Here is a 12,064-nt window from a genome sequence, read left to right as displayed (position 1 = left end):
ACATCACAGATCACTGTGACAGATCAGCAATCTGTCACAGGCAGTGCACAAGGCTTCCTCATGCCTGCGCTTTGCAGGCACTGAGGAAGCCAGCTTCCCCAGGCCCCCGTCGCCATCTTGGATTCGGGGGCCTGGAGGATAGGAGTCCCCCGCAGCAGCGCTGCACATTGCGCTGCCGTGGGGGGCTCAGGGAAGCACGGAGGGAGCCCCCTCCCTGCCGATGCTTCCCTTTAACTCCCGGTACACCGCGATCGCGTTTGATCGCGGTGTGCAAGGGGTTAATGTGTCGGGGGCGGTCCGTGACCGCCCCTGACACATTGTGCCGGGTGTCAGCTGTGATAATCAGCTGACACCCGGCCGCGATCAGCGGCGCTCACCACGTGGGCGCCGCTGATCGCGGTAGACGTACTATCCCGTCCCCGGTCATACGGGCCCGGGTACCGTGGACGGGATAGTACGTCTCATGTCAGGAAGGGGTTAAACTGGGATCCTGTTCCCATAACTTTTTTTTTGCCATCTATTTGGTATATATACCCAAAAAGCTGCTTGGGAAACACTAAACTTGTTACCAGATGGAGACCAGAACCGTGTCCTTTTAGCCTCCTTTTGGCTGGTATACATCACTAAATCACAAGAACAGGTGTGGTTTCCATCTTGTAGACTCTTAATAGAAAGATCACATTTTTTTTTTTTGCATGTCTGTAGAAAAATAAATGCTGGTAGGACGGCGTCCAGACAGTTAGCAAAGGTACTCCTTTCTGCTTCAAAAGCACTCTCCAAATCACAATTCTGCAACGACTTTGTATTCACATACCCTTGGGGTACATACCCAAAATCAGGAACTGGTGCAGTTTTGACGCTGCGTGTTCATGCCAGGATTGGGATTTGTAGAAATCCTCTGACTATTATGCGTGCGTGTGCGCCTGCAGATCACCTGCTGACACTGACGTGCGGCACGTATTTCAGGACCGCAGCATGTAAATTTCTCTTGGTGAGATGCTAATCTCTGCAACAGACATGTATTAAATGCAATAAATCGGCACGGTTCAGTGAACACATGCGGATTTACCTGCTTTCTCAGTAGAAGGCGATGTTTTGGATGCAGTGAACATGCTTCGTCCAGAGCGCTGCTACTTCCAGATCCTGGGCACATGGAAACCTGCACAGAACCAGTGTTTTGGTGGAGAGCTCTGTATGTGTGAACACTGCCTTATATGGATAAATAGTGGTTTTCCAATGGCATTTGCTTGACAGCTGTATCCTGACCCATTCATTCAGTGGCTTTTCATGACTTTCGTTAAACTGTATATGATGCATGTCTGGTGTTTGTAAACAGTGCACTGATTCTTGCCATTATATCTTAATACCAAATTCTGTAAAAATTAAATTTTCTACAGAAAGGCGTTGTAGTTCTGAGATGTTATCAACACCAAAGTTGGTCTGCATCTGCCTGTCCATCGTACGCAGAAGGCTCAGCCCGTCCAGAGTGGGTCACAGTATGTGTACAGGTAGAACGCAGTGTATACTGTAAGGACTTGATGGATAGATCTAGAGCTTGACAGATAACCTTTTTTTTTATTGCACAAAAGCATTTATTCAAGCGCATTATCCATGTATCTGTTGCGTTTTGGTTTTTTTTGGTTTTTTTTTTGTTCCCTCCATTGAACTGTTGAGCAGAATTAAATGTTGGACGGCAGCTAAACGTAGACCTCAGTGATGACAACCTGCAGCTCTGGCAGGAAACGCTGAAGCCCATCCCCATGGTGAGACGATCCGTACGCTACAGTTGCTGGGCAACGGGTTGTAATGTGCAGGAACACGTGCTCGGCCTGCCTCTGCTCGCTGCTGTAGTCACTGTTTTGTTGTCGTGTTTTTTTGTTTTTGTTTTTTTGTTTTTTTTTTAATGACCAGGACGTGGGTGACGCGTTACAAGGTTTATCTTGTTCTTTTATTCCTCTCCCCTTCCCTATTAAGTGACAGTCTGGGGTTCGGCTCTGTTGTAGACTTGGATTTGAGTGCAGATTTGTAAACCTTTTTTTTTTTCTTTTATGGTCTTTTTGTATCTTTCTGCAAAAACTGGTGAACGGAAGAGGTACTGACTTTTGTAATCTTTTATTTTCTTCTTCCTCAGCATAAAGCTGAAATGTCCTGTTCAAGGTCACACATAACCGATCTCTGGACGGAAGCCAGACTTTGCTGCCCCATGCACGTGTAATGGGCGACATAATGGGTGTGAACACATCCCAAACGGCATTACCGTTGATGGCAGGAAAGACACTTTATCTTTTTTCTATATCCTTTAAAAACTTAATGTCTGTAGATAAAAGATTAAAGTAGAGACATCTCCAATTTTTTGCTCCTAGAAATGGTCGTCTAGACAATCTTGGGCTTCGTTGCATGTTCTAGATTAAAGTGCTGAAACGTTACTTGCTGCCGTTGCCAGTTCTCATTGCAGCCATCCCCGGAGTCTTTCCTTATGACTGACGTGTGAATGTTGCAGTTTTTTTTAGTAACTTTCACCTGACCTTGTGCAGCAATATAAATGGTCGGATCATGCAGTCGCATTACTCAGGAGTGGTCATCAAATCCATAAGGTTTTTGCAGAGTTGTGCCCATGCTTGTGTCTGATCAACTTATTCTTGCAAGTATTCGATGGGTGAAAAGTTGCACTTTTGCTCTTTAGTAAACTTTTTTTTTTTTCCTTTGGGATAAATAAAAATTTGTTCTAATTTCTCCATGTTCCCGGCAGCGGTTCAGGTCTCGTTACAACATGTACCTGAGTGTTTGTTTGAAGCTGTGTTGTTTTTTTTATTCCTGACCTTGTTTCCTGGCAACACTACCCGACCGGTGCAATCTTTTGTCATTTCCATGTCTGCGCGCAGCACTTACCTAGAAGAGAAATAATGGCTGTGTCAAGATTAAAGGCACCATGAAGATGTTCTGAATACAGTCATGTCCTACCTCAGCCATGTGTCCTGCGAAGCGCGCTGTGGCGGATACACCCTCCGAGAGGCGCTGTGGATATTCAGCTGCGAGCTGGGCGCCCCCAGATTACCATTCTGCCTTTCGGGGGGGGGGGTCAGGCTAACCTTGTCTCTTCTGGGGTCAGTTCCATTTTAGCTGGCATTAACTAGCATAAAATTGTAACTTAACAAAAGAAATGCAAAAAATCCAGTTTTTACTTGTCAAACAAACTAATCTTGTCCAGACAGTGCTGCAGATAAGAAAGGTCCCAATGTTTAATGTATCAAACTCTATTAGTTTTGGCTTCTAATGTTCTCATGTTTTAAAAATTAAAAAAAAAAAAAAAAAAAGCCAAATCCAGTACTCATTTTCGTTACGGTTCACTTGAGATTTCTGTGGCATTGATTATGAGAAAAAAAATGACCATAACATGAGACTTTAGAACATCCTCACCAAGATGTAGAGGATAAATATACCTATGTATAAAATGGATAATTGTATTAAAGGTAATGTTGGGCATGAGCATAGGAATGCATGGAACAAGTATCACTATAAATCTATGGAACAAAGCAAAACTATGAGTATGTACATGATGGTACCAGCTGTATAATGCCAGTATTGAGGCATGAGCAAGGAGTGTTTGCGTGAGTTTCCTCCGGGTTCTCCGGTTTCCTTCCACACTCTATGGGTATGTGTGTACTTGTTGCAGATTACCCTGCGGATTTTTCAGCGCTGATTTGGCTAAATCCGCAGGTCAAATGACCTGCGTTTTACCTGCGGATTTCTCCTGCGTTTTGACACCTGCGGATTCCTATAAAGGAGCAGGTCTCAAAATGCTGCGGATTAGCACCAAGAATTAACATGCTGCGGATTTAAATCTGCAGAAAAATCTGCAGCATGTGGACAGCGGTTTTCAATTCTCATAGCCTTTTAATGGTGCTGTACCAATGCAGCAGAATCTGCGGCGGATTCGCAGCAGAATGCGCAACGTCTGCACAGACCCTAATGACATACTGATAGGGATTCTAGATTGAGCCCCATCGAGAACAGTGCCGATAATGTCTGTAAAGCGCTGTGGAATTAATGGCGCTATATAAATGAGTAAAATCAATAAATGAGGAAATGGCAGAACCAGTGTGCCTACCTATGTGCTCTGGGATGTTGCCAGCTCAGGTGTTTCTGCGACCTCAGGCAGTGAGATCTGATTTGCCACATTTTTAAAAGAAAGTGTCCCAAAATAAAGTACCGTATATTTGTCATAGCTGCTTTAGTCATCTGTTTTCCCAGGGTATTTATAGTTTAGATTTACATACAAGCCATGTAAAAAAAAAAAAAAAGCAGTGTCAGACCCCTAGTCATGTGAACAGCTGCTGTTTGCCAGCATGACTGGGTAGTGTTTGCAGTTGCTTGGTGGGAAGGGTGGTATTAGAGTACAGTAGGAAGCAGTAGATATTGATTATATAAAACCAGAATATTTATTTTCTTGCAATGTTGTGATTTATTTTTTTTCCCCCCTCCCTATTTTGATCACTTATTGCAAACTTTTGGGCAGGTGCTGCAACTTAAACTAAATTCTTGCTGTTGGAGTATCTAGGTTTTCTTAAGTTTTTTTTTTTTTTTTTCTTTCCTAATTTAGAATGTTTAATTTTGTTTTGACAGCTCCAACTTTTACTACAGTGGTGATGTCGGATATGCTTATTTTTGTTTGATTTACTGCTTGTTGAGGGATGTGGGAGACTTAGTCTTATTGGAAATTTGAACCTTTTGATTGTTTGCTTATTTTATGTAGATAAAATTACATTCTTGTATGAAGCCTATGCTTCAATGAAGGGCAAGATTGTGGTCATGGAGGGCTTCCAGCAGGTCCCCAACTGGCGTGATGACCCATCAGCCCCCACACCCAGCAAATGTGTTATGGTGGGGTGATGGAACCGGTGCATGCATAGATGATCGCGCTGTTTAAATGATGTGCTCAGTGATTGGAAGTGATATTTTAATCAGGGCTGTGGAGTCGGTAAGCCACAGTTGCGACTCCGACTCCTGGATTTTATCAGGCTCCGACTCCTTCATAAATGGCCAATTCATAACAACAAATTTACTGTTGTAAAATATTAAACATCGTATTCAGTTTCTCACCATCATATAAGTAATCAGACCACTTAGAGCAAAAACTACATTTATTAGAATACAATTAGAATATAGCAAATAACTTTTATAAACTTTTCTAAACTGTAAGTAAATATGCAATAAACACTTTTTTATGCAGTTAATAAGAAGAAATCTATAAATTTGTCCTCAGAAAATGTATTGCCTCTGTCAGATCCTCGTTCATGAATGCCCTCAAATCTGATCTAATTATTTTGAGAGCAGAGAACAACCTCTCTACACTAACTTGTGTTGGTGGCAAAGCAGTAACCACTCGGGCAACATCTGACAATGTCAGGATACAGAGGAATCACTTGTTGCACTGTTATTTTTGATGAACGGTCAAATTTCTCAATTTCTTTTAGTGCACATGAAAAATTCTGCTGAAATGTACTGGCTGTGTTCCTTGATGGGGATGACTCTTCTATGAGGGAACGCTTTGCACGGTCCTTGTGATCCAAATATTTTTCGAAATTAAATTCATCAGTTGATGATGAGGGTGAAGATGTGGCAGGACGACCAAATTCTTCTTGTTCCTCCTGACTGTTCTGCAACCCTTTCATCCTTACTGCTATTTCAAACAGAGCTTCTTTTCCTTTACTTAGCTGTTGATCATCTAGAAGAATCCGATGCATTGGGTCTACATAAACAGCTGCCAAAAGAATGTTATTTTGTAATAGTAGCTCCTCGCTCCGTTTCATTGATGTAGCAATGCCACTTGCAATTAACCCTCCTCTTTGGGACAGGCGAAACATCAGGTTCTTCCACTCCTTTAAGAAAATACCTGGAGTTAAGTCCTCTGCTTGTAATTTTTTAGTCACTGTAAATGGGTGCTCTAGCAATTTTTCCAGCTCAGTCACCTGATTCCACTGACTTTCATTTAGCGTCAGTTGAGGGTTAGCCATGTCTACAAGAAAGGTTTTCAGTTCAACCAAGCGCTGAATCATTAAGTACTGCCCCATCGTGTGGCTTGATCAATAATTGCCCCTTTTCCAGCACGTCTCTTCAAAATTGAGTCAACTTTAGGGGTTCTGGCAACAGTAGCCAATTTTCTCACCTTGCCAATCAGTGCAGCAGCATGTCCTTCTTGCAGACTGTCTCTTATAGCCAGCTGTAGCGTATGCACAACACAGCGCATGTGATGAATGAAAGAACATATTGACACAGTTTCAACAAGATCATCTAAACTATCATGTTGCTGTTCATCTGAAGCAACTTCAGTTTGCTCCTCAGTTACAATACTGTGTTCCTCTATTTCAAACATTTCTGTGTCTGTGGACCCAGAATGTTCTTCTAGCTGCTGGTCACCATCATTACTCTCATTCATTAGCTTAATAGTACTTATCATATTTGAAGCATTGTCAGTTACGACAGAAAGAACTTGCTCTTTTTTAAGTTCATAGTCTTGCAGAACCTTTTCCACCAAGACCTGGAGAAACTCACTGGTGTGATGAGCTTTGGTGTCTTTTACTGCCAATGTCTTGGTAACTATTTCATTTTTCTCACAAACAAATCGGACATTGATGGCAAAATAGTTCTCTCTGTGACGTGTGCAGGCATCCATTTTAAGAAACAGAAAGCGTCCCTTGAGAGTTTTTTTTAAGTTCTTCCTTTTGTTTAAAAGTTTCTTCGATTACTAATTTTCTAATACTCTCTCACTCCAGAGAAACACCAAGCTTGCGGGCCATTTCCCCATTCAGACACATAAAAGCTGGTCGTGAAAATAATGAAATAGGCACACTATCCTTTACAACAAGCTCTATGATCTGTTTTTTTAAATGTATCTACTGTCATTGTCACAGTAACTTTGCAACTGACAAAATATCTTGCAACTGATGGCTGCAAAGTTCTCTGTTCCTTTGTTTGGCTGGAAGAGCTGGGCACTGGTTCATTGGTTTGGATGCAGTCTTTCTCATCCACTGCTTTCAGTACTTCTGGATGAAAGCGCTGTAAATGTCTCTTTAGATTAGAAGCTCTGGTAGGAGCATTTTTATCTTTGCCTGAATATGCACTCATCTTGGCTTCACAGCATTTGTTTTCGTCTGGATCATTTGTCATACACTGACAGACATAATGTTTTCTATCTTGAGTGATGGTGAAATGTTCAAATACAGCTGATTTAATATGATGCTTCTTTGACATTCTCAGGTTTTTAATTCTGCATTCACAATCCAAATGACAATTGTTTTTCCTAAAAACAATTGTTCAAAATTATTGCCAGGTCGTACAACTGATATAATGGTCAGTAATACTGTTGTTATTCCTCATGTACTCACAGTTAACTGATGCAAAGTTTGTTGAAAGGATAATACTTCTTACAGTCTTCCTCTTCTGAGTAGCAGGCAGCTGTGAGATGCTTGGAAGACGCACACCTAGTATGATCTAGTCTAGAGGAGGAGCTTTACTACTAAGAATTTGCAACACATTTTCACTTTCAGTTTCATACATTGTAAGTAGGGGGGTTGGGGCAGCATGAGGTTAACCAAGTATAAGATTAGATAAGGGCAGTGGAGAACAGTGACACACAAGAAGTAAGAAATGTCTATCTCCAGCAGAACTGCTTATCACACTTGTTCATAGTTTGATAGAACATATATATTTGAGTAACATTTATAAAATTCATGTGAAAGTTCAATTAAGAAATATTAATACATTTTTTTTTAAAGCTGGAGTCGGTACATTTCTACCGACTCCGACTCCAACGAAAACTAACTCCGACTCCACGACTCCGACTCCACAGCCCTGATTTTAATAGTTAAAGTGACTGGATACTTCAAGATGCCAACTGTGCATCACTGCCAGCGTCTCATGGGCACGGTGCGGGCTCATCTTCTGAGCGTGCTCCATATATCTGCACCATAAATGCTCATTTCTTGATTATCTTGTATATACAGGCTGCCGATCCTGCAGTGAACAAGTAAAGTGCACATACATCGGGTGAAATAGTTTATGGCTCATAAACATTCATTACTCTTGGTGGCACATATTGTGGGGGAAAAAAAACTCGTGCTGCGTAGAACAATGGCAGTCAGTGCACGCCGAGCAATTTCTTATACATCGCTCAGTTGGCAGCGTTTGCTTTGGTCTGTAAACAAACTACCATACATCAGTAAAAGTTTACCGATCAGCCATTGTATCAGATAAAACAGTAAAGGCCCCGTCACACTAAGCGATCTCGGTAGCGAGATCGCTGCTGAGTCACAACTTTTGTGACTTAACGATCTCACCAGCGAGATCGCTATGTGTGACAGCGATCAGCGAGCGGCCCCCCTGCCGGTATCGCTGATCGCTGGAAGAAACCTCTGGACACTTCTTTGGTCGCTGGTCTCCCGCTGGCCAGCACGCATCGCTGTGTGACAGGCGAGAGACCAGCGATCAGGTGTAAAAAAATAATAAAAAAAAAAAGTTATTCTCACCTTCCGACGTCCCGTTCAGCCATCCTGCCTCTCTCCACGCTCCGGTCCCAGTGATCCTTTGCACGAATGACCGCGAGACTGTTATCCCTCGAGACTGTGACATCTTGTGGTCATTCGTGCAAAGGATCACTGGGACCGGAGCGTGGAGAGAGGCAGGATGGCTGAACGGGACGTCGGAAGGTGAGAATAACTATATTTTTTATTTTGATTCTATTTTTTACAGCGATGGCAAGCTATGCCGGCCGCTCGGCATCGCTGTGCTGATCGCTGGTGAAGCTGTCTGTGTGACAGCTCACCAGCGATCACATAGCGACTTACTAGCGATCCTGACACCTTGATATCGGTGTCGGGATCGCTGGTAAGTCGCTTAGTGTGACGGGGCCTTAAGGGGTTCTGAATACAACCAAGCGAATGTGCCCTGCTGGTGGGATGCCAGTTGGAGTGTGGAGATGGGACCCTTGTTGTGGAGATAAAGATGGGGTCAGGCCATAAATGACACTTTTGAGACAAGTTCTGCTAAACGAATCTGTGACTTTTGTAGCATAACAATGTGACTAATATACTGTGGATGAAAGTGTGACTGCACCCTTAAGACTATATGCACACGTAGTTTTTTGGGTGTGCGGATTTTGTAGAGAAAACCGCAAGTAAATCCGCAGAACAAAAGTCCTGCGGTTTATCTGCGGTTTTGCCCTGCGGTTTTACACCTCATCCATTATGAGGTGTAAAACTGCAGCATTTCTGCACCAAACAATTGACATGCTGCGGTTTATAAACCGCAGCAAAACCGCGTGGAAAAACTTCAGCATGTGCACAGCTTTTTATTTCCATAGGAAATAAAGGTACTGTACAACGCAGCAGAATCTGCTGCGGACCTGCAAGTGCAGAAACGCTGTGGAACCACAGCAGAATCCGCACCGAGTGCACATACCTTAAGGCTGTGCACACCTCTTACTTTTGCTGCCTAAATTTGTCACAAAACCTGAAGGGGATCCTGATGCCAGGGAAGCACATGAGAATCCTGACGGGTCAGGCGCACACTGCTTATTTGTGACCTGCGGTTTTAGGGCAGATTGCAATTCTTCCAGGTTTTTTTTTTTTTTCACCTATTGAATTCAATGAAGTTAATTCAATGCAGGTCTGAAAATGTATACAGATTTACTCCATCTTTGTAGCATTTTTACATGTGTTTTTAGGCAGCAGTGCAAGTTATAGATATAGATGGACCTATGTACTGACATAATTGCAGAACCCCCAATATATTATAAAAGTGTACCCTGTTGCACTTATTGGACAGCTTTTTCTGATTGCATTTAATCAAATGAAGGGGGTCCCCCCCCATTTTTAGTAACCTGTGAAGATAAAGCAGACTGAGCTGATATTTAGACTGATAAGGTCCCTGGTCATTGGGCCCTTCTTAGCCTAAAAATACCAACCCACAGCCGCCCCAGAGGTGGAGCGGCACATGACATGCACAAATTCTGGCGCTTTGCCTTAGCTTTTCACGCTTGCCCTGGTGTTGTGGCAATTGGGCTAATGGGGTTTGGGGTCAATGTTGGCTGTGAATTGTCCTAAAACACAGCTCATATAAAGCTCCGGTGTTGGTAATGGAGAGGTGTCTTTATCAGATACTTCAATTACTAACCCATTAAGAAAAAAAACAATAATACTTTATTCAAACAAACTCCCCCCAACACTATCCTGTGTGTGTGTGTGTGTGTATATATATATCTATATCTATCCCCACCCTGTTCCGTAGTCTACTGAACCTAACACAGTCCACAAATGGTAACCTGAAAAACCTAAAGTGGCATAAACACGAGACACCACCAATTTATTAGAAGGAAATGTTCCCACGCGGGTCCAACGTAGGCTCCCGCAGGGCTGTGGAGTGTGTAGGCCAAACCTCAGACTCCTCAATTTCTCTGACTCCACACTTCGGAGCGTGACGTGCAGTAGAAAAGCCCAGATCCTGAGATCATGAATAGAACAGGCGTTTATACGACATTTCAGAACTTTACCAAATTCTCGTGAAAACGTCACTGCACGTCCTGCATTTTACTACTGTATCCAATTTATGATATATTTTCATTCAGTCCATTTTACTCCGCCTCCACGTTATGATAAACACCTTTCCATTACTAATACCAGGGCTTGATGCCTGCTATGTTTTTGGACGCTACACAGCTGACATCAACCCCAATTGTCAATCCACCAGAGCAATCTGGAAGAGCTAAGGCAAAGCGCTGGACTTAAAGCATCTCATGTGATGCGCCACTTTAGGGGCGGCTGTGGGCTGGTGTTGGTATATTTTAGGTTTGGGAATGGCCCAATAACCATGGACCACCTTCCCAGCCTGATATTTGCTCACGGCCGTCAGCTTTTTATATATTTAGTCATAAAAAGCTGTCCAATAAGCTCCACAGGGTGCAGTTTTATAATGTCAGGGGTTGTGCAATTATATGGCTGTCTATATGCCTGTCTTTATTATTTATCGCTATAGCATTCATTGCTGTCGGAACACAAAGTGCTGTTTTTCCTGCCAAGAGATGCAGAAATTTTTTATACCCCTCGCTTGGCCCCCATGAAATAAAGCCTATACTCCCCTCCTGTGTCGGCGCTGTTTCCCACGGTGTTGGCACTCTGTCTCCCAGGGCTCCCATGGTACGCAACGCTGGCACCCATTCGACGCTGGCGTCACTGTCCCCCGCCTCCAGTTGAATTGAAAAGTCAGATCAGCTGCAGCCCGGACATCCTCTTCATGTTCGATGTGTGTGAAGGCAGGGACTGTGGCTCTGATTATGCGTCGGTGGGGCGTGTGACAACAACCACACGCGAGCCCTGGACTGCGAGTGCAGATACCGTGGGAATGGCAGTGGCATGGGAGGTATAGGCTTTATTATTGGCGCTAAACAGTTTGATCAAAAAGGGGTTTCCTGAAAGTGGACAACCCCTTTAATATCAACCAAACTGACAGATTTGGGTGTCCGGCACCAGTGTTATACCCCTGCTGCTATTTTACTTGCTTAGCATGCTTGGAGCGTGGATATAATATCGGTCAGTACCACTTTTCACATGGCTCAGTCTCTCTGCATTCTGCTCTTTGCTCCCCCCCTCCCCCTTTTTTTTTTTTTTTTTTTTTGCTCCCATGTTTGCTCTATATTTGTGGCTGAGCAATGGAGGAAATATGACTGAAACCATAGAAAAAAAACTGAGCATTGACATAACCCAAGAAGAAATCGATAGACATAAATAGGGAGAGATCAATCTGTATTACATGTCCACATTTCTCGGCTTTATTCTTGTGACTGAGGCCTGGAAAGAGATTCACAGTACTAGACACATGGTAGACTGTGGACTCCTAATCCAAGTTAAAGGGAATGTGTCATCAGAAAATAACTTTTTTTTTTTTTTTTTTGTAACCTAGGTTTACTGACTTTCTAGGCAATGGTCATTGTAAACAGGAGGAAAGAGGAGATGAGCTGTGACCATTGGCTATTGTGAATGATGGCTCCTGTGTTGAGTGTTATCTTTCATTG

At 43.0% G+C, this 12,064-nt stretch overlaps 1 protein-coding gene across 3 annotated transcripts in view; it reads left to right on the top strand.

The window, feature by feature from the left end:
* Nucleotides 1-12,064, top strand: part of ANKRD11 (ankyrin repeat domain containing 11) — a 200,830-nt gene that overhangs the window by 145,342 nt on the left and 43,424 nt on the right. The window lies entirely within an intron of this gene.

This window comes from Dendrobates tinctorius, unplaced genomic scaffold (genome assembly GCF_039654945.1).
Source record: "Dendrobates tinctorius isolate UK_male_01 unplaced genomic scaffold, ASM3965494v1 ptg000009l, whole genome shotgun sequence".
In the NCBI taxonomy this organism is placed as follows: Eukaryota; Metazoa; Chordata; class Amphibia; order Anura; family Dendrobatidae; genus Dendrobates; species Dendrobates tinctorius.
The sequence above is the reverse complement of the archived record's forward strand: the minus strand, read 5'-3'. Positions and strand labels throughout refer to the sequence as shown.